This window comes from Rhinopithecus bieti, unplaced genomic scaffold (assembly GCF_001698545.2).
Source record: "Rhinopithecus bieti isolate Rb0 unplaced genomic scaffold, ASM169854v2 scaffold_44212, whole genome shotgun sequence".
NCBI classification, from domain to species: Eukaryota; Metazoa; Chordata; class Mammalia; order Primates; family Cercopithecidae; genus Rhinopithecus; species Rhinopithecus bieti.
Genome location: NW_016819633.1, coordinates 130,308 through 152,125, shown reverse-complemented (window position 1 = coordinate 152,125; position 21,818 = coordinate 130,308).

Genomic DNA, 21,818 nt, shown 5'->3' with positions numbered 1-21,818 from the left:
AAAAAAAAAAAAAAAAAAAAAAAAAAAAAAAAAAAAAAAAAAAAAAAAAAAAAAAAAAAAAAACAGTTATCCCAATGGGTGAATTTTGATTTAGGTTCATTTTATCCCTTTCTTTTATTAAACAAATATTTACTGAGTAAATAGTAGGAAAACATGGGAATAGACACAGAAAGAATAGACACAGTTGCTTTCTTGTCCCGAAGGATTTTTAAAATTCATGCTGTATTATAATGGCTCTTCCTTTATTACATCTAACGATAACCTGGGAGTATTATTTAAAATGCAGATTTGGTGGATGTTTGCCAAAATTCCAATTCAGCACTTTGGGGTGGGGCCCTGGAATATTCATTTTTTTAATTTGTAGAAATGTAAGGGGTACAAGAGCAATTTTGTTACATGGACATATTGCATAGTGATGAAGTCTTGGCTTTTAGGGTATCCATCACCCACATAATATACATTGTACCCACTAAGTAATTTCTCATTATCTATACCTTCCTGTCCTCTCTAACCTTCTGAGTTTTCAATGTCTATCATTCCATACTCTATGTCCATGTGTACACATTATTTAGCTCCCATTCATAAGTGAGAACATGCAATATTTGACTTTCTGTTTCTGAGTTGTTTCACTTAAGATAATGGCCTCCATTTCCATTCATGTTGCTGTAAAAGATATGATTTCATTATTTTTAATGACTGAATAGTATTCCATTGTGTATATTCACATATTCTTTATCTAACCATCCATTGATGGACACTTAGGGTGATTCCATATCTTTGCTGTTGTGAATGGTGCTGCAGTAAACATGGGAGTATGGGTATCTTTTTGATATAATTATTTTCCTTTGGGATACGTAGTAGTGGGGTTGCTGTATTGAATGGTAGTTCTATTTCTAGTTATCTGATCAATCTCCATACTATTTTTCATGGAGGTTGTATTAATTTATATTTCTGCCAACAGTGTATAAGCATTCCCTTTTCTCTATATCCTCACTAACGTCTGCTATTTTTTACCCTTTAATAGTAGCCATTCTGACTGGTGTAAGATAATCTCATCATGGTTTTAACTTGCATTTTTCTGATGGTTAGTGATACAGAATTAAGGACAAAACCATATGTTCATTTCAATAGATGCAGAAAAAACATTTGATAAATACAGCGTCCCTTCAAGATAACAACCCAAACAACCTAGGCATAGAAGGAAGATACCTCAGAATTATGAAAGCCATATGTGACAAACTCCACAGTCAACATCGTACTCAGTTGGGAAAAGTTGAAAGTATGCCCCTTAAAAACTGGAAAAAGACAAAGATGCCAACTTTCACCACTCTTATTTAATATAATACTGGAAGTTCTAGCCAGAGTAATCAGACAAGAGAAAGAAATAAAAAGCATCCAAATTGGAAAATAAGTTAAATTATCTCTGCTCACTAATGATATGATTTTATATCTATAAAGCCCTGAAGACCCACCAAAAATCCTAAACAAATCAAACAATGTTGAAGGCATCCCATTACTGACCTCAAATTATACTACAAGGCTATAGTAACTAAAATATTATGGTACTAGTATAAAAATAGATCAATAGAAAAAATAGAAAACCCAGAAATAAAGTCACATATCTACAACCAACTGATCTTTGACAAAATCAGCAAAAACATACACTGGCAAAAGTACATCCTTTTCAGCAAACTGTGCTGGAAAAATTAGATTGCTATATTCAGAAGAATGAAACCAAACCTTTATTTTCACCATATAAAATAATCAACTCAAGATGGATTAAATGCTTCAATTTAAGACCTGAAACTATAAAAGTATTAGAAGAAAACCTAAGGGAAACTCTTCTGGACATTGGTCTAAGCAAATAATTCATGACTAAGACCTCAAAAGCATGAGCAACAAAAATAAAAATAGACAAATGGGACTTAATCTTCTGTTCAGCAAAAGAAACAATCGACAGAGTAAACAGACAACCTGAAAAATGAGAGAAAATATTTACAAACTGTGCATCCAAGAGGGGACTAATATTCAGAATTTAAAAAGAACTCAAACAAGACAAAACAAAACAAAACCCAGAAATAATCACAATAAAAAGTGTGCAAATGACATGATTGATTATTTTCAAAAGAAGACATGCAAATGGCTGAACAAGCATATAAAAAATTCTCAGCATCACAAATATTCATTTTTAACAAATGTTCTGGTTTGCTTGGAGGCAGATGGTCTCAGAACTATACTTGAGAATCATAGTCCCATTGAGTGCAACAATAAGGCCTTGTAGTCCACAGTAAGAATTCTGGACGTAATCCTGTGGGTTCCGGGAATCATCAGATAATTAGCAAAGGAATGACAAAGTCAGAATATAAGTATTTGGAGATTATTCTTGTAGCAGAATGGGAAAAGGATGTATTGGTAGGAGGAAGATTGGCTGCAAAGAGGTAAATTGATAGCTATTGTAATGGTTCATGTGAGGCAAGAAAAAAATCCGTAGAGAATACAGATTCCAAAGGCATTCAAATGGTACATTCAAAAGGCCTTGTAAAGATTTAGATGTGCATATGGGTGTGGGAGAGGGAATGAATAGGTAAGATAGGAAAGGTGACTAGTTGTCTTTAATAATATAAAGATTCACCCAGATCTTGAAACTATCCTGACCTCATGACTACTACCCAGGTTTAAGTGCTGAACAGATAATACCTGCCTATTTGTCCTGTGTCATAGAAGGTATATTTTCAGTGCCAAAAGTTGTCTGATGTTTATTGTAATACATAGGGCATTATCCAAACAACAGACTCTTGAGCCTCTATTTAAGGGCACTATGTCAGACTCTCAAAACTGTGGCCTTGGTGGCTTTGAGAAATTCAATTCCAAGAATTTCTCAATGAGAAACATCTTATGAGAAACATCTTAGTAATATGTAATGAGCTACAGTTTTGACACCAAACCCCCATTTGGCATCTTCACAATAGGTCTAAAAAAAGAGGACTTGGGATTGCAGAGATATTGGATTCCTACCTGGATGTTGATTGTTGTTCTCAATAACTGTCCTAAGAAGTTAATGGGTTGGACATCAAGGTCTGAGACAACAGCCTCTGCTGCTGGGGAATTAATTGGTGTTTTCTCAACCACGTACAAGATACTTCATAATGGAAGGAAACAAAACACCCCTTGTATTTGAGATTGGGCAGCAAGTCTAGGAGGGGAGTGGAATAAAGACTGATTTTTGCCAAATATTCTTTCCAGCTTGTTTTGTGAGGAAGTTTTTAGTGCTAGCAGCTGAGAAATGACACAGATTGGATGTGACAGGCAGAGGCTGTGTCTCAGCCCTTGATGTTTAACCCATCAACTTTTTAGGACAGCTATGGAGAGTAAGCATCAACCACTCGGTAGGAATTCCACATCTCTTCAATCCCAAGTCCTCTTTTTTAGATCTACTGTGAAGATGCCAAATGGGGATTTGATGGCAATACTATAGCTCATTAAAGATTACTAAGATGTTTTTCACAAGCCACCTAATTTTAGTATCACAACAATCCTAGAAATAGGAAAGTACAAATATTTATCTTCCCTTGGCAGATGAAGACCCTGGGACTTAGGAAGCTAAAGTGTCCGGCCCAAGGTCGTGCATACATACCCTGCTGGGACTGGGACCAAAGCACTGAAAATCAGAAGACCTGAGTTATTTCTGCAAAGCTGAGCAGCCTACCAAGGACCAACAGCAATCTGCTAGCCTATATTCCCTTCACTTTTCACTCCTCCTGATATAGCAGCATCTTTCCACCATGGATGTGCAATACCACAGTTTTTGGTCTGAGGGTATCTCAGAATGAGAAGACAACGGAGCAGAGGGATGTTCAGCCAAATCCTCTTTTTCACCTCATGTGCAAGGTGTATGCATCTCCCAGGTGCAAGGAACAGAACATGGAAGCTAAACAGTGGAAACCACTTTTTTCTTTGTACTCATATTGGCAGTGGGGTCTAACAACCATAATAAAAATAACAGTGGAATCTAGGTGAGTACATATATATTTTTTTCTTTAGAAATTCTTTTCATCTGATTCCTAGTTGTTCTTAGTACTCAAAGTGAATTGGATAACAGAGATGACTATACCAATTCTTAAAAAATGTTTCCTGTTTCAGATATATAGCTGCCATAGCTGTCAGCATTTGGCCTTCCCATCTGTCGCTTGTCACAGAAACTCAACACTCTTCTATGTAAACCTTGCTTAACTGAAATTCACTTAAAACAATTCTAAATATAAAGAATTGTTTAGTTTAGCAGCAAACTCAACCACTGGGCCAGAAAAATTCAAAATTAAAAAAAATTGGAGAACTGATATTATTATGCCTGCCATCTTGAGGCAGCTTAGTTCCCTTACTATACAAGTTTGGGTAAACTCCAGAAATGAGCAAATGTTTAAGAAAAAAAAAGTCATCGCTGAAACAGCATGCTGATATTCTAACATCTAAAAATTCAACAATCCATTCGGCATAGATGGTCCTGTCATGAACCACACTAGTCCCAGTTTCCCAGTTATGAACTTGTAGGAAAAGGAGCAGACTCAGAGGCTGTGCCTCCTTGTGGTGGGCAGGTACCACTGGATAGGCACAATTGTAAATTCTTGGGGTCATCTTGTCTGGCAAATTGGAACTTAGATCTGGAAGGGTGGCAATAGACCTCAGGGATACCAAGCAGGCAGACGGTGCTATTGGAAGGGGTAAAGGGATCCAGGGGAGACACAGATGCATGAACAAGCAGCTTTTACATGAAGCCCCCTGACAGACAAGCAGAACACAGTGACAGGGATTCCAGGAACAGGCCACATTGCCCAACCAGGAGATGGAATTTCTCCAACTCTTGCTTTCCTTTTTTTTCTTCTTCTTCTTTTACATTTTAAAATAGTTTTCCATATTTCTACTTCCTTCCTATCCTGGTTATTTGCTGGACACTTGCGTGTATTCAGTTTTCTTTTCACAAAGGAACTGTGTTGCTACCCTATTTCACTTTTCCTTATGAGCATGCCCTTACCTCTCTGAGAAACACTGAGCACCTGGAGAATAACTTAGCAGTAGGACTTCCTGAACTGTGTTGAACACAAACCGACTCACCAGGAAAGCAGGAGAATAAGCTTATCTAGCATTTCCTCTGCAATGCAATGCTGACTCTATAATAAAACAGGTGAGGCAACTGTGTATCAGCAACTTGGGAATGAGTCTCCATTATTATTCATCTTGATCGTGCATCTAGATAAAGCAGAAGAACCAGAGCTCTGCAGCTTTAAGTAAGATCTCAAACTCGGATTCACATATTTAAACAAAACTACTTCTTTCACTGGAACCCTCTCTTCCCCACTCACCCCCGCCAAAAATTATATCAACTTTCCTGCCCAGAATCACTCTTGGGGCTGTCTTATTCTGGAATCATTCTATCAGGTACCTCTGATTCCTTTTTATTAGCTTCACATTATAAGATGGAAATTCACTTGGCATCAAAGGCTACTATGTTTAGTGCCTACACAGTCCTTTCTTCTCGATAACTGTAATGCAGTTTGTCTTACTTTCAAGTGTGTTTAGTCAGTAAAATGCTTCTGTAATCAGAACTATAATACAGCCAGCAGTTTTTTTCCATTACACTTCATTGATGCCAACTAGTGTTAAATTGTCTGTTTTCCATGGTCTTTGTATTTTGGTTCTGCTTTTTAACAATGTATTTTATTGTCTTATATTAACCTGTATCTAAAGTACTATTAGGATTACTATTAGGATTACTTTTATATTTTGGTACATCCCCCAAACAAACCCTTTCCACCTACATAGCTAAGACTACTGGATCATTACTTAGGAAAACAGGCAGAATATAATAGGACATTAAACATAGATCCATGTGATGACAACACTATAGCTATTTCTGATAGAATAGAGGGTTTGGCAACATTTTTTGCAGAATGAATTTTTAATCGATTGAAGCTGATTCCCAGTTTTCCCTTCTTTTTAAACATACTAGACTACCATCTCTCTTTGTCCTAAGACATTTCAATAATCAGCTATTAATTCAAGCGAATCCTTGTCTATGTTTTTTCTTCTCCAGTCTAAATACTTAGTCCTATATTTACCACTAAGTGTGCAAATAAACATTGAGAATCAGTCTCGAGAGTTCTCCAAACATGCTGCTTCCAATTCAGACTATTCAGAGCCAAAAGCGGCCTCAGCGCTAGCAACCAGAACTGTTCTCTGCTCAAAATGTTATTTATTTGCAAATATTCTATGTATTTCCAGTCTTCTTATCTCATAGTCATTGCACTCCTTCCCCAAATTCGTCTTTCCATATCCTCAATTAGAGGCTACTTGTCCACATGCCCATTCAGTCTTTGCCCACTCCTACAACTTATTTGCACCCCCATGCATTCTGCCCCCTCATCTCTATCTAATTTTCTCTTCATCTCTTTCCAACATGGCATTATCCACTCTGTTTGGAACTAGGTCTTTGGCAATTATAGAAGGTATGTTATTAACTCTGCCAGCTGCTTCATCACCTGCACTCACTGCAAGCCAATTTTAAAAATCTTTGTTCTTGGATACTTTGCTTATTCTAATTAGAGAGCTTATCATAGAGCTGCAGCAAAATTCTGCTTTGACAATGATCTTTCCTCCTTACTTCCATAATATAAAGAGCAAAATGTGTTTTAGACACCAATCTCCAGGCTTCACATTAGTAATTTTTTTAGCCTATGTTAATTTGTAGCATCACTTAGTACACTCAACACCTTTCTTCTGGACCATCCTAAAAATATGTAGAAAACTGTTTGAGAGCTCTGGACACTGAAGAAAGTAGAATGACACACAATACTTGCTATTTTTAAGTAGGGAAATCAGAGAAACAAGTTTTGCTAGCTCCTTCCCCCTGGCCCCAAACTCTTTTTTTTGTTTTATTTAAGAGATATATTTTGTCTCATATCTTTTCAACTCACATATAATTGGACAGGAAACTGAAGGAGGTAACAACAACAGTTGCTGTTGAGGAGGAGCTAATTTACAGTGTGACACAGGAGGCAACCAAGGAGGGGGCGCTACTGAGAAACAGAGTAATCTCTTCTAGGCATTGCTGAACCCAGAAGTTGGTTTACTTATTGTCTTCTTTCTAAAATCAAAAAGATTTCTATGTCCCCGTCATACTAATACTACTAATTAGTATACTAACTATATTCAATATGTGTTCAGCCTACCATATTTGTGGGTTCCACATTCGTGGATTCAACCAACCGCAGATGGAAAATATTTGGAAAAATATTTATCTGTATTAAACATATACAGATTATTTTCTTGTCATTATTCTCTAAAAATACAGTATAACAAGTATTTACATAGCATTTACATTATATTTCATATTATGAGTAATCTAGAGATAATTTAAATTATAGGGGAGGATATGTATAGGTTATATACAAATACTACACCATTTTATATCTGGGACTTCAGTATCTTCGGATTTTTATCTCTACATAAAAGGAAGCCCTGAAATAAATCCCCTGTAAATACTGAGGAATGACAACTAATTCTTTCTCTTCATTTCTCCATGTATACATACAGTCATTGCTCCATACATTCATTTACTCATTCAACAAATATTTATTAGAGTCCCTATGCATGAAGTTATGCTCAATGTTAAAACCATATAAAAAGACCAAATCATTGCTCACAATAAGCCTTAAGTTATTAGGAGAACCAGATAAGTAAAAACACAATAAAATATGAGATAAGTACTACAAGCACAATAAATGGAGCTGGGAGTAAGTGACTTTTCAAAAGTGTTAAAAGAGGCAGAATTGCTAACTATATGACAGTGTCTTCACCTGCATATATTTTTATTGGGGATTCTACACAAAAAGTGACTTACAGTTGCACAAATCTGTACAGTAACTAAGTTTTTTAAAAGGTGTAAGTGATACTTGGAAGTATTGTCACTGTGAATTATTGCATGACATTATATGCCAGGAATACATGTCAGGCACAGTTACTAAAATAGCCATTGTGAGGCAATCACTGTAATTACCTCTCCATGGCCAGACATATTTATAATATTCAAAGAAAAATCAAGTTAGTCTAAGAAGATTGCAAAACTGAAAAAAATAGAAGAAAATATTCTCTCTTAATTGAGCATTGATAAAGGAGAAAGGGAGTTGAATTAGCAATTTGGTCACAAAGATAAGGTCTTTTTTTGTCTTTATTTTATTTGTTTCTTTCTTGGTGGAAGGTCATAGGTTTAGAAAAAACTAAAAAAACTGATGAAAGAGACAGAGAATTACCTTTATTTCATCTGAAAGAGAAAAGACAAAATCCGGAGACATTATTTCAGTCGTTCCCTGAGAATAACTTTCTTTTTCTGGAGAGGGATTACCTAGTTAGTGAAACTGAACGGAAAGACATAAAGAAGCCGTGCCATCAGTAATTTTTAATTAACTTTGACAGCAAGAAAAAGTGCAGTAAGGGCTTTAAAGGCAGGTGTCTTGCCAAAAGCTAAGAGTCAGCTGAGATGCTAGGACTTGCCAGTGCGTGAAAACACTATGTAAAGATAATAGAGAATATCATATGACTAGACAAAAAGTTAAGCTTAAAAAATAAGTGAGAATTAAACAATTGTTGGCATGTATTCTTATTTATATTTTTTATGTTTCTGTCAATTTTGCTCAATACTGAATGTTGCTTTAAACATATTTACAATTTAATCATTGTGTAACTAATTAATGGAGCCCTTCAGCTTCTACTCCAGGTAAGCAAGCTCAAATGCTATTAATATATCACTCTGGACGTCCTTGTCTCTCCAGATTTCAGGATGTCAGTTTGCCTTATGACCTCATTTCTTTGATGGGGCCAAGAAAAGTCACTGATTTCCAATTTGTCTGGCTTTTTTTCTTATTGTAGGACAGGAGTGATGGAGTTCCAAGCTCTTTTCATCGTGAACTAGGAACCCAAATTCTGTCAAAGGTTTTAAACAAAGAAATGGTATAATTCTATTTGTCTTTTTAAAAGATCACTCTAGTTTGCAGAGTAGATTGAAGGAGAGCCACCATGGAAGCAAGGAGATGGGTTAAAAGGCCATTATATTCAATGACTTAAGTAAGAAATGTTGATAGTTTCTAAGGACAAAATAATCTGATGTTGCTGAAGAGATGTAAGGGACAAGAACTTAATATACATGGAGATCAAAGAACTGAGATACTCTGGATAGATGAGTTCTCTGTCACGATCTTGAAGTTTTTTCAGTATGAGTATCGAACTTGGTTTGAAGAGAAACATGGAAGCAGAAGAGAAATGCTTCAATAAATGAAGTAGGGCAACAGAAAGTTGTTGGATGACAAAATGAATTAAGTAACATATTCAAATAGCATGAAACTGACTATAACATAATTACATTTATGTGTTTATTTTTCATATCAAGCTGGATGTATAGTGGTCTTACAGTAAAGTGGAGAGAGACAGATACCCATTCCTGTTGTTACCTTTAAACACATGGGATAAGGGAAAATAAGCAACTTCTGCTTGATAAAAGAAGAAAATGTGGAGAATCCTAGGTTTCAGAAGAAAATACAGGAGAACCCTAGGTTTCAGTTAACGACCTGCAGGTGTAGGGAAAGTATAGAAAGATTAAGACTACAGTGGAGCTTATTGACCTTGGAATAGGTTCTGAAATTCAGAAGTCTTTTGAGAAAAGTGGACAGTGGAACATTTGATTGGATATAGGAAACAGAATGCCCAAAGGATGACTACAATAGGGAATTATATGTTTTAGAGTATGTGACAAGCAAGAAGAACAGGGATATGGGCAAGGTGATTATAACCCAGCAATGCTTACAGTTTATGTACCCTCTGACTTCAAATTCCTCTGAGTTTTACCAAAGCATGGGTGACTTCAAGGAGTCACAGGACAGTCAGATGGCAGCTGTGCTAGACAACTGTAATTAGCATGCATCTGTAATTTGATAGCAAGCTACAGTGGGCAGACAAGAGGCTAGACATATACTCACAAAGGTGTGGGCGTTAAGAGTGGGCAGAGGTACTGGAGCATTCTATCGCTGGACTTCCTAGGGGTAGTTCAGGGCCTTAAAGCATACTAACTTCTCTTAACAATAACAGTCTGCATTTCTATGAAAAAGGACCTGAGTGTATCAATTGCGTTAAAAGTGAGGGTGTAAGGTAGCTTGAGAACATGTCTTAAGATTGCATTTTACCGCAAGCACATTAGTTTTATCAATTTTATATTTATTATTACGGGAAAGTTGCTAAGGCTTCCTAAATCTCTCTTGGTACCTTGACATTGAAAATTAATAAGAACATTCATCTTGTGGCAGCCACCAAAATTAAACAAATATAAGCATTTGCTCTTTTTCTCTTGCTCTTTTTGGCTTGTTATATCCTTCCCCAAACCCTCAGGCATTTACGGCCTTTTTTCAGACTTCCCTCACTTAAACTGGTCTCCCTACTGTCCAAACCCTTACCTGGAGCATCACTCTTTGGGCCTCTCTCCCTCTGTTCATTGTTTCTCCAGCTCTTGAGAATTGGGTCTTTTGTATACATTCAATGCAGAATTCTCAATAATATAATTTTAGGTCTTACTAATAAGAAAGATTTTGCCTTAACTTTGTTTTCCCAGAGGGGGGAAGAAAAAGCATTACCTGCAGGGAGAAGTGTCTGATGGTAGCATAGCACTAATTATAATTCAGTACATTTATTATATTAGAACATAAATATTTCATAGAAAAAAAAAGGGTTTTTCTGTTTTGTTTTGTTCTGTTTTTGAGATGGAGTCTTGCTCTGTAGCCAAGCTTGGAGGCAGTTGCATGAACTCGGCTCACTGCAACCTCTGCTTCCCAGGTTTAAGCAATCCTCCCACTTCAGCCTTCTGAGTAGCTGGAATTACAGGCGTGTGGCCACCATGCCTGGCTAATTTTTTTATTTTTAGTAAAGACGGGGTTTCATCATGTTAGCCAGGCTGGCCTTGAACTCCTGACCTCAAGTGATCCACCCGCCTCAGCCTCCCAATGTGCTGGGATTACAGGCATGAGCCATCTCGCCCGACCTTTTCTAAAAAATTATTTTTGCAAGAGTTGTTTTCTAGGGGTTCCAGAGCTACTATTTAAGAGTGGGATCATGGATGAATTACACCTAAATTAAGATTTCTTAGAGAATCCAGAACAGTAAATTATTTCCTTACAAGTCTATAAGCAAAAAGTTCCAATCAAATGTTGCAAAAGTAAATTATTATTTTATGGATGTTTCCATTATTTAACCAATATGTAAAATAGTCACTCATTTTCAATCATTCCATAGGAAAATTCACATGACTCCCAGGAAACAAAGACATAAAAAGTATATTTTCCTTATGATACTTTTTTTTCTGCTAGAGCCCTTCTAAATGACAGTCAAGTATAAATGTGAATTGAGCAGAAGAGTTATCTAGTGTCCCTTTTAGCACGTAATTTAGAAGTCAACTGATCAATTGGTTTCACGTTGTATTTCAAGCACAATAATGTCACTACTGCAGAATTATACAGTTCATCAGAAAGACCCTTCACAAACAACTATATACAAATTTGAATAACAGTGTACAATCCTTAGACAGCAACATCTGGTGGACTACCTGGTGGATATAATGCGAAAGCTCTGGATAAAATGGCAACAGTGCAACGTTTGTTTTTTATTCCACTCATTAAGTTCATATATGAAAACTTCAAAGAATAGGTTTCCAAAGACAATAATGACCTAATCTAAAAGCACAAAAAATAAAAGTAAATTAAATAATGGGCTGTTGATAAAAGAATATATTCTAGGCTACTGTATTAGTTTTCTGTCACTGCTATAAGTTACCACAAACCAAACAGCTTAAAATGACATAAATTTGTTACCTCATAGTTCTGCAGGCAGAAGTATGGATTGGCTCAGCCAATTTTTCTGCTCCAGTTACAGAGGCTCAAATCAGATTGTCTGCTGGCTGGTTTCTCAACAGGGGACACTAGGAAGAATCTATAGTTGTTTGCTGCTGAAGGTCTGAAGTCCTCCTTTCCTCGCTGGCTGCTCCTGGCTGGGGCTTCTCCTGGTAAGGCCTCTCTCCAGACCTTGCTCATGGGCCACTATTGCCCAGGGCTGGCAACAACATGGGAAATCTTTCTCATGATTGTAATATCTCTCCTTCTCTTTCTGCTAAATCTCTCTTTTGTTTCTAGCCAGAGAAAGCGCTCAGCTTTTAAGAGTTCATGTGATTACATTGTGCCCACCTGAATCATCCCAGATAATCACCCTATTTTAAGATGTGTAACATTGATTACACTTGCAGACTCCCTTTTGCCATTTAGTGTAGGATATTCACAGATTCAAGAAATTGAATCTTTTTCATGAATATCTCTGGGAATCATTATTTAGCTTACCACACCCACTGAAAATAAAAGAAAAATGCAAAATTACAAAATAAAAGATCGATGAAAAGAGTGCTACACATGGTACTTTTTTTAATAAAAGTATTCTCTGAAAGAATAGCAAAATAATTTATGACATATCAAACTACAAAATATTATGTAGCCATTAAAAAAATCTTATCTTTAAAGTGTACTTAACCATATCAGATTTATATAATATAATTTAAGCAAAATTAAAGTATGTATATTTTATAAACCATATTTTACCTGTATGTATATACATATATGCAGATATATTTGACTTTATATGCATTTTCACATATTTATAAAATGAATATTCACATTTTATATATATTCACATATATATAGGAGTATCTATATATGTGCATAATTTATATAGGACATATATAAATCTTTGGTAGTGTATTCCAAAGATACCAAAATGTTAGCATTAGCATGGCAATCTCTGGGTAATAATATTGTGCTTCTTTCTTTGCATTTTCTATGCATATCATCACATTTCCCAAAACATTATAATCAGAAGATAAAACTCAATGTTTAAAAAAGGGAATAGTATCATGCATGCTTTCTCATATAAAATGGAATTTTCTGACAAGAGAATTCAATGAGTCTTACACTCTTTACCTGTCTCAGTTTATTATGAATGAACTACAGAAGGAAATGTGATACCCCGAGACAGGAACAGGAAAAGAGGAGGACAATTCATACCTTATTGAGAGACAAATCACAGAACGCGATTGAGGGTTCACAGAAGCTTCTCTACTAGGTAAAATATTTTCTGACTTCCATTTGAAGTCTTTTCTAACTGTAGTATAATAGGGTAGCAGCCTTTTTTTTAATCTTGATTTTACACGTCTGTATGTAAAGAATTCTAAGATATGTTGCGCATCAGGGTCTTTAGAGGTGCTTCAAGTCCCCATGTGGTGTTCCAAGCCCCTTACGCCACCAGATTTCCTGATGTAACATCATTGGCCTTCTCTTTTGACAAGGAATAAAGCAATGGAAGAAACAAGCATTCCCTCACCCTGGACGTCAAGTAACTCTAGATTATGAGTTGGAAGAAGGAGCTAGAACTCTTTGACCACAAAAGAAAAATTTCCCATGCTTCTCATGCATTCCCAATATCAAAGACATTGCAAAGGGATTTCTATTATTACCTTTTTCTTTGAACAGTAAATCATTACCAATGCAGTTGAGCTCAATTCTAATCCCTGTTTCATGCCTTCATATTTTATTAATATCAATGAGTCTACTTTAAGTGGGGAACACTGACATAGGTCATTACAGTGGGTTTTACTGTCATTGCTCCATTTTCTGAATTTCACTAAGAAGACAGTCACTACCCTTTGGTCTGAACAGTAGTCTTCTTCCCAGAAGGGAAAAGTTCACAAAAGATTGAGTACTTTTAGGTGTGATAGGTAGGCCACATGCACTAAGACTCAAAGATAGCAGAAAAAAGGATCCGAGAATTTGGTAATTCTCTATCTTTCCTTAGCAAACGTGACCCACAGAACAGTGGTATAACTGTAACTTTATGTGTTTATTTTTGCTTGACTTCAATTTTTAAGGGAGGCAAGCATTGCATAGAAGTTAATCCTTCAATAGAACACATTGCCACAAATTGAAATGGTTTCTTAGTCACATGCTATAAGTTGAAGACTTCTTATGAGGGTCAAGGTAGTAAAGCCCACCATAAGGATCAAGAGAATACTTTGTACTTTGCTGGCATATGTAGCCAAGATTGATTGAATAATTTTCTAATTTCTCCACTTCATATTATATCTGTCTCTGGTTGTAGTTTACTGTTTCTAAAACAAGTCCTAGAAATTGGAATATTTTTATAATCTCTTCTTGTGGATTGATAGCTCTCATCCTTCAGTATGTATAAGGATTATATGGAAAAATTATTTTTTAAAATGCCTCCAGGGCTCATTCCTCAGATATTCTATGTTAATAAGTCTGGGACAGCCTTCTACATCTGTGTTTTGATGCATGTTCACAAACTATGTAGCAGTATGAGAAAGGAAGAAAATAGAGGTCCTTTAAAAACTTGGATGAAAATAAAAACATTATCCAGAATATAAATATGAAGGCAACACCTGATGCACCAGAGAAGGATAGTGAAAATCTTCAAACTTCTCACTCTTTCTCAGTGTCCCCTGTGTCTCCTTTCAGGGAAAGGATACCTTGACCAGCAAGCAGAAGTGTTTGTTCCCCTTGACAGCTGTATGTCTTATTGGCATTCTTTCTTGGTTGCAGTCTACCTCTGTGAGGCCACATGATGTGAACCTGTTTCTTAGAGATGGATCTGTTTACAGTGGGTTGATCAGCTGATATCTGGCCTTGAGTATGCAGAAAATGAGCAGAGCCTAGACCACAATGAATAAATCAAGGTATTGAATATCCACCATGGGGACTCTGGGTTGGCAGCAGGCCTGCTCATGGAGTTATCCGCTGTATTGCAATTTTGGGGTCACTTTTCTTGATCTTCTACAATTGCTTTTATTTTCAGATTAATGGAATTAGTGGTCGTTTTGTCATCTGAGAGCTTTTGAGGGCAAAGACTATGCTTCATTAATTTCTGTGTCCTCAAAGCCTAGCACAGTGTTCAATAAATAAGTGTTGAATAAATGACTGGAAGCAGTGAAGACAACTACAGAGAGAGATAAGAGAGAGAGGAAAAAAAAATAGTGCCTTAGGAAGAAATGACTTCATCCTTTACTCCATCCTGATTTACCCCAGACTAAATCCTGCATTTCATTACTCTTCACTTGTTTCTAGTGACATAACCCCTCAAAACCTTTTCAAAATAGGACAGGACATTTGGTTTATGCCATGAAGAAACCCTTCTATATATTTCCTAGCTGTTGTTTTAAAATCTCTTTTATTTCCTCTTTAGAAACCCACTGATGAGGTAGTGTTAAAGAGCTCAGAATAGAACTGCTTTTTGAAGTCTAATATATGTTCTATTTGAAAGAACTGCTTCTGGTGTCTAAGAATAATTAACAACATACTTTAATTTATGAAAGTCTTTGCCCAAAGGTCCTCATCTGTGGGAGGGATAGAGAGAGAACCAAAGTCTGGGAGGCTAATGGAAAACTCTCATGTCCTTGTGCTTAGCTCCGGTGTAGCATCTGGGAGTGGTATCGAAGAGGTCAGAGGAAACGCTGCTGAGCTCTGTTTTATATATGTGCATTATAAATTGTAACCTCCATATTTTAGATCTCAGACAACCCTCTCTCCCCTCCAGTGGGTATGATTTAAGAATAACAGTGTGACATGAACATTGAGATGAGAGGATATGTGAATAAAGAAAAAGCATGGTGTTGAATAATTAAAAGGAGGGGGAGAGGAGAGGAGGAGAAAGCGACTGACTCATGGGGGAGCAAAATGTATTCATCTTTTCTTTGTCTTTTCCATACACTGTACCTCTCAACCAGGAAAGCAGATGTCTTGATTTTTAAAGAAAATAAAGGTGGCAATTAAATACTGACAAGAAAATAATAAAATAAAAGAAAGAACAGAGAAGGAAAGACCGCCTCCTCCCTCAACTGTATACAGCGATCATGACATCTCCTCTCTATTTATCAACATAATAAAAGTTGGAGAATTCTATCTTAAGGGCCTGGGCTGTGGGGATTTTTGAACCACCTGATATGTAGGTCTGGTTCCTTTTCACAACCTTCTCACCTATCCCACATTCCACTCCCCATCCATCCCTATGTGTCAGCTGCTGGTCTTCAGTGAACCCACAAGCCCCACTGCAGCAGTTCCATTAGGCCACTCCTACACATCTAAGTGGCCCCATCTCATGACCACAGCCCTGCTATCTGCTGCCAGCTGCCTCTGTCAATCTCCCATGGCCCCTGACTGTCTTTGAATACTGTGCCACCCAACCTTCGATTGCCCCCACTATTTACTATCTCCATGCCTCTTTACATTGTGAGTGCTGAGGAAAAATGCCAAACCAAAAGATCTGGTCTTGAAGGACATTTTCTGTAATTATTTCAACTTCCACTTCCCAGTAAGATTTTTATTGTATGTTACCTACAATTATGCTTCAAACAGCTCTTCTCAACCTCCTTTGACATAAAAAGATGTTCTAGAACCTTGGTTAACATTAATTCCATATCTTCCTACTATGACCAGGCCTTGGTGTGGCCCTAACTGCTTACTTCAATACCTCGGAACCGTCTGCCTCCTGTCCTCACTAGGGTATTGAGTTCACCAGTGAGCCCCAGTCTGCATGCATAGACCGGAAATTGAAACAACATATTTCATTGCTGCCCCATTTCTGTATACTTCCAAAATGCTACCTTCTTCTTGGCAACCTAGTTTTCTCCTGACTCACATATATGCAAAGTGCATCTGTACCTCAGGTCTTTGAAGTCACAAAGCCTTGACTTTAAGCTTTTGCTCTTTCCCCACAATAGCTTTACCTTGGCAAGTCATATACTTCTTTGAGCCTTGCATTGCTCATTTGTAAAGTGAAGACCACGATGACCTCATAGTCATGTCACTGTCAAATAGTGAGAGCCTTATATTCCTTCTCTAGCACTTCAGTACTGAGTGCAGAACTAAGCACATTACAGGTTCTCAACAAACTAGGGCAGTGGGTAATAGTGCATGGCTCACCAATGAGAAATGACCTCAACAAGAAAAAGAAATAGGATCAAATATAGAAAGAGGGGAGACATTGCTAAGAAGGTTGAAGCAGCTCTTTATGGATATTTAAAAAAATAAAAGATTTGAAAAGTAAAAGGCTGTCTAGTAATCCTGTTGTGAAGGCTCCAAGTAAAAAGGCTTACATTAAAGTAGCATAAAATGAGTCAAAGGAAAGTTTCTAGTGTTTTGTGAGAAATTCACAGAGAAGTTAGGGAGGCCATGCTGCATCTGTCATCTGCCTTTCAATTTTATTCTTCTTACCTTTTAATGGGAAGTAGAACCATTTTCTACATTTTCTCTTTAGTTTCCAAAGAGGCAAAAACAACACTATGACAAAGGAGATGCTACCCCTCTGCTTTCTGGTTCCCACAGCTTTTAAGACTATAATTCTGCCTTTGATCACTGCATAATTATCTTCATTATATTAGATCATCATATTATCCTCATTTCATAATGAGGAAACTGAGGTTCAGAAAGATTAAGTGACTCACCTTGTTAAGAAGTCCTCTTAAGACACTAATGTGATTAAATCCCTGTTCCTACAATAGGCCAATTGTAAAAAGCTCCTGCATCAGGCTTGAATGACAGAGAAGTGCAATGCAAAATCACTGTAAGAAAAAGCATCTAGTTGACAGAGTATCTATTTTTGTACCCCAGAAACATAAAGTTCCTTCTGTTGGAGTGGCTGAAATGAGTAAATTCAACACCAATCTTTGGGGTGGTATATACCACACTCTTTTACATTTTTTTTTTTTTTTTTGCATCTAAATTAAATAATTAGCTATGCCTCTGCTGTGACAAGTTGAAGGATCTTTAATGTGGAGTTTTCAGAGAGAGAAGCTGACTAGAATCTAGAAGGACCAAGGCTAGGAACTAAGCTTTTCAGGTTTGACCTTACAGGGATTAACCAGTTGACCAGTGCTAAAGGTTCTAGGTGGTCTGAAGCTAATCAACAGACTGTGATCTGGGTGATAAGACATGACAATAGGCTAAGTATACACAGAAAATTGCAATATTTGGCATCAAAAGTATAGATAATCCAATTGCCAGGGAGTATCAGTCACTTTCATGCAGGATCACAGAAGGAAAGGCAAGACCCAGATCTTGGAAAACAAGGGGTTGGAAAGAACCAGAGAGAGTAGAGGTTATCAGGACCCCAGGGAGAGATTTGACGCTTAGAAGACTTCAATAAAAGAAAGGAAATGGCATTGTGAATCACAAAATTGATGCACTTTATTAGTAATAATATAATTTAGTAAGGACGATGTCAGAGGCACTGTCTTAGGCATTTTGCATATAAAATTCAAATAAATTCTTCCTTTCAGTCACTATAAAAATAATTTATAAAAGGTAGTGGAGTGAAGTTTTAAAAGCCAAGAAGTGAATTTCAGTAAAATAAGGATAAAAAATTACCTATGATAAAGGACTTCAAAGAATATCTGGCAAATATGAAGCAATGAATGAATGCTAACTCCTAGTTGCTAAAAATAAATAAGTAAATATTAATAAATAAAAGAAATTGAGATGCAAAATCCTTAAGAAACTTGCCCAAGGTTACATTACTACTAATTGGTTTGAGCCAAGATGTGAATCCATCTTTGTCTGATTCCAAATATTGAGTCCTTAAACCCTGGACTACAGAGCAGAAACCCAGTCATATCCATGAGGCACACATAGCATCAGGGGTGAGGATAGGCATGAAGGGTAGTAGTGAGCAGTGGTTGCAGCTTGGTGGACATAGAGCTAAAAATATTATCCAGGCATGCGGTGATCCAGGCTTTGAATATAAAAAAAGGTTTCAATCATGTTTCAAGAATGGCGCTCCTATTACCAGTAAGGTTTTGATTGGGCTAGGCTCTGGATCTGGATATAGCTGACCTGCTGGGTGAAGTTTAGCAGTATTGGTAGCTAAAGGGACATGAACCATTAAAAAAAAGTCTGAAAGATATATGGGGAAAGGGTAGTGGTTCCAGATTTTACCTGGTAGATAGTGGGGGTGGGAGATTTGGAAAAGATTAGGGAATAATTTTATGTATTTAAAAGCAAACTCTTTAAGCCATATTTTTTGAATTATTTCCTGGTACGGATTATGAACACACTCCTGGTCTATTGTCCAGTCTTCAGTCTTACGTTGACTAGTCAGCACAAAAATGGCCACTAATAATGACCACTGTTAGGGCTGCCCACTAACTCTTACTGATTTAATAGTTTAGGACCTTTTATGATCAATGTCTGTCTCCAAAATTTTGCATTAAATATTGCAAACACTTTGACCTGTGTTTATAGATACCTTTACTTCAGCATTGTACCTATTCTGCCAGAGGCTTTTCGTTCATTAATTGTGAGAGTTAAGGTGGTATACAGAAAGAGGTACTCTCAGCACTGTCTCTTAAATGGCCAGAAATACGAGTGTATGTGAAAGCTAGTACATTAAATCAGGCATTAAAACAACGCAAACAAGTATTTAAAACACCCAAAAATGTAAAAGAATTGCTCTTTATGCTTCACTAACCCACTTTATATGGTGTTCGACACAATATCAGCATGTAAGAAAAGAAGACAACACATGCAAACAATTCTGTGATCGTTCTGATGCTTACATATTTTTTCCTTCTGCAAGTGAACCTTGCTCAAATTCTCTTGAGATGTAAGTTTAAAAAGCGATACATTCATTAAAACACACACACACACACATACGCACACACACACATACGCACACCCCTTCCATCACCTCCCATGGAACTTAGACTATGAATAATTAAATAAATATTAAAAACATGCAAAACTGTATTCTTATATCAAATTAGATAAAAGTTGAATTGTTTCAGATAAAGAGTTTCTCTTTTTTCTTTGTTAAGCAATTCTTGACAGACTACCATTAAATCAGGTGAGCATTGCAGCAAGTAATGATATTTAAAATTAAAGAAATTTTTCCATTTCACTGATGCCAATTTTAACATTTTACAATAGGTCTTTTTGGCAGTCTAATTATTATTCTAATCCTATTAACAATTTATGTATAGAATTATCTTCTAATGATTACTAAAACTTTTCATTTGGAATTGCATCACTTCATTAATCTTGATTACTTATAATTAATCAGAAAACGTCTTTTTCTCACATTTAGTTTTCAGAAATGTTTATATGTATCTTTGAATACTTGACTAAATCTATTTTGAAATTTTTTAGAAAATCTGGAAGCTCAATAGGCTTCCTCAGCTGAGAGATGATATAGCTTAATGGTTAAAATCTGACTCTGGAGTCAAGCTATTTAGATTCAAGACCAGTTCATTTTAGCTGAGTTTGATGGAGCAAGTTATTTAGCCTCTGTGTACCTATTTATTTTCATCTATAAAACTGCAATCATAGTAATAAAACCTAAGTCACAGAGTAATTATATAGATTTAATAAAATAATCTGTGTAGCCGGGAACGGTGGCTCACGCCTGTAATCCCAGCACTTTGGGAGGCCGAGGTGGGCGGATCACGAGGTCAGGTGATCGAGATCATCCTGGCTAACATGGTGAAACCCCGTCTCTACTAAAAATACAAAAATTAGCCGGCGTGGTGAAGGGCGCCTGTAGTCCCAGCTACTCGGGAGGCTGAGGTAGGAGAATGGCGTGAACCCTGGAGGCGGAGCTTGCAGTGAACCCAGATCGCGCCACTGCACTCCAGCCTGGGTGAGAGCGAGACTCCGTCTCAAATAATCATCATCATCATCTGTGTAACACAGAGCAGGGCCTAGTACATGGTAAATTTTCAATAAAGTTAGATTTTACATTATTTGTAATATAGAAACAATTAGTAAATTGTAGTGTGTGTTTGGCCTTTGAAATCAGATGAGTAAGAGTTTTAATTCTTGCTCTTTGTTCTTCTAGCTGCATGGTGTTATGCAAGTTATTTAATATTCTTGTATTCAGTTTTCTTCTAGTTATAGACATGGATATATACATGTAGATATAGATACTAAGACTACTCAACTTTGTTAGGAGATTAAATAAAATAAAATTAATATGTTTATCATTGATTATATATTGGTTATAATTTATAAAACTTTTAAATTTTACATAAAGCTGAAAAGTATATAAAATTCTCTCTGGAATCATTTAAAATGTTAGACTTAGATACTTTTCTTGTAATATAGAGAAAAATGCCTATAAGATGTCCAGTATTCATTCATCATATTTGAATGGCTACTATATACCAGGGTTGTGCTAACAACTGAAGATAAAGTATTACAAAGCAGAGACCCCATCGTCTAGGGAGCTCTAGGACTTCTAAGCTAGGGAAATAAGTAATAGACAATAATGAAACAGCCTATATGCTGTAATAGAGGCATTGGTAGACAGTAGTGGAGTCTAAGCTTATTCTTGAAGAAGTAGGTGTTACCTAGATAACAAATAGAGAAAGAAGAGTCCAGTTAGAGAGAACAACTTATGTAAAAGAACTTAGAAATCATTTTGTCAAGCCTGCAGATGTGGTGCAAAGCAAAGAGTGTGAGTTGAAGAGTCAACAACAGATCATAAGAAGCACACAAGAAATGGGGAGCCTGAGAAAAGTTCATCCAGGGGACTTGTATGAGTTGATTTGAGTTTAACAAAGATTACTCGAGTAGGAAATGGAAGTGGCCAGAAGGATTTAAAAAAAATGAGACAGAAAACCTGGTCAGGAAGTTGTATGTAAATAGGAAGGTAGCAAATTATTGAACTCAAAATATATATATATA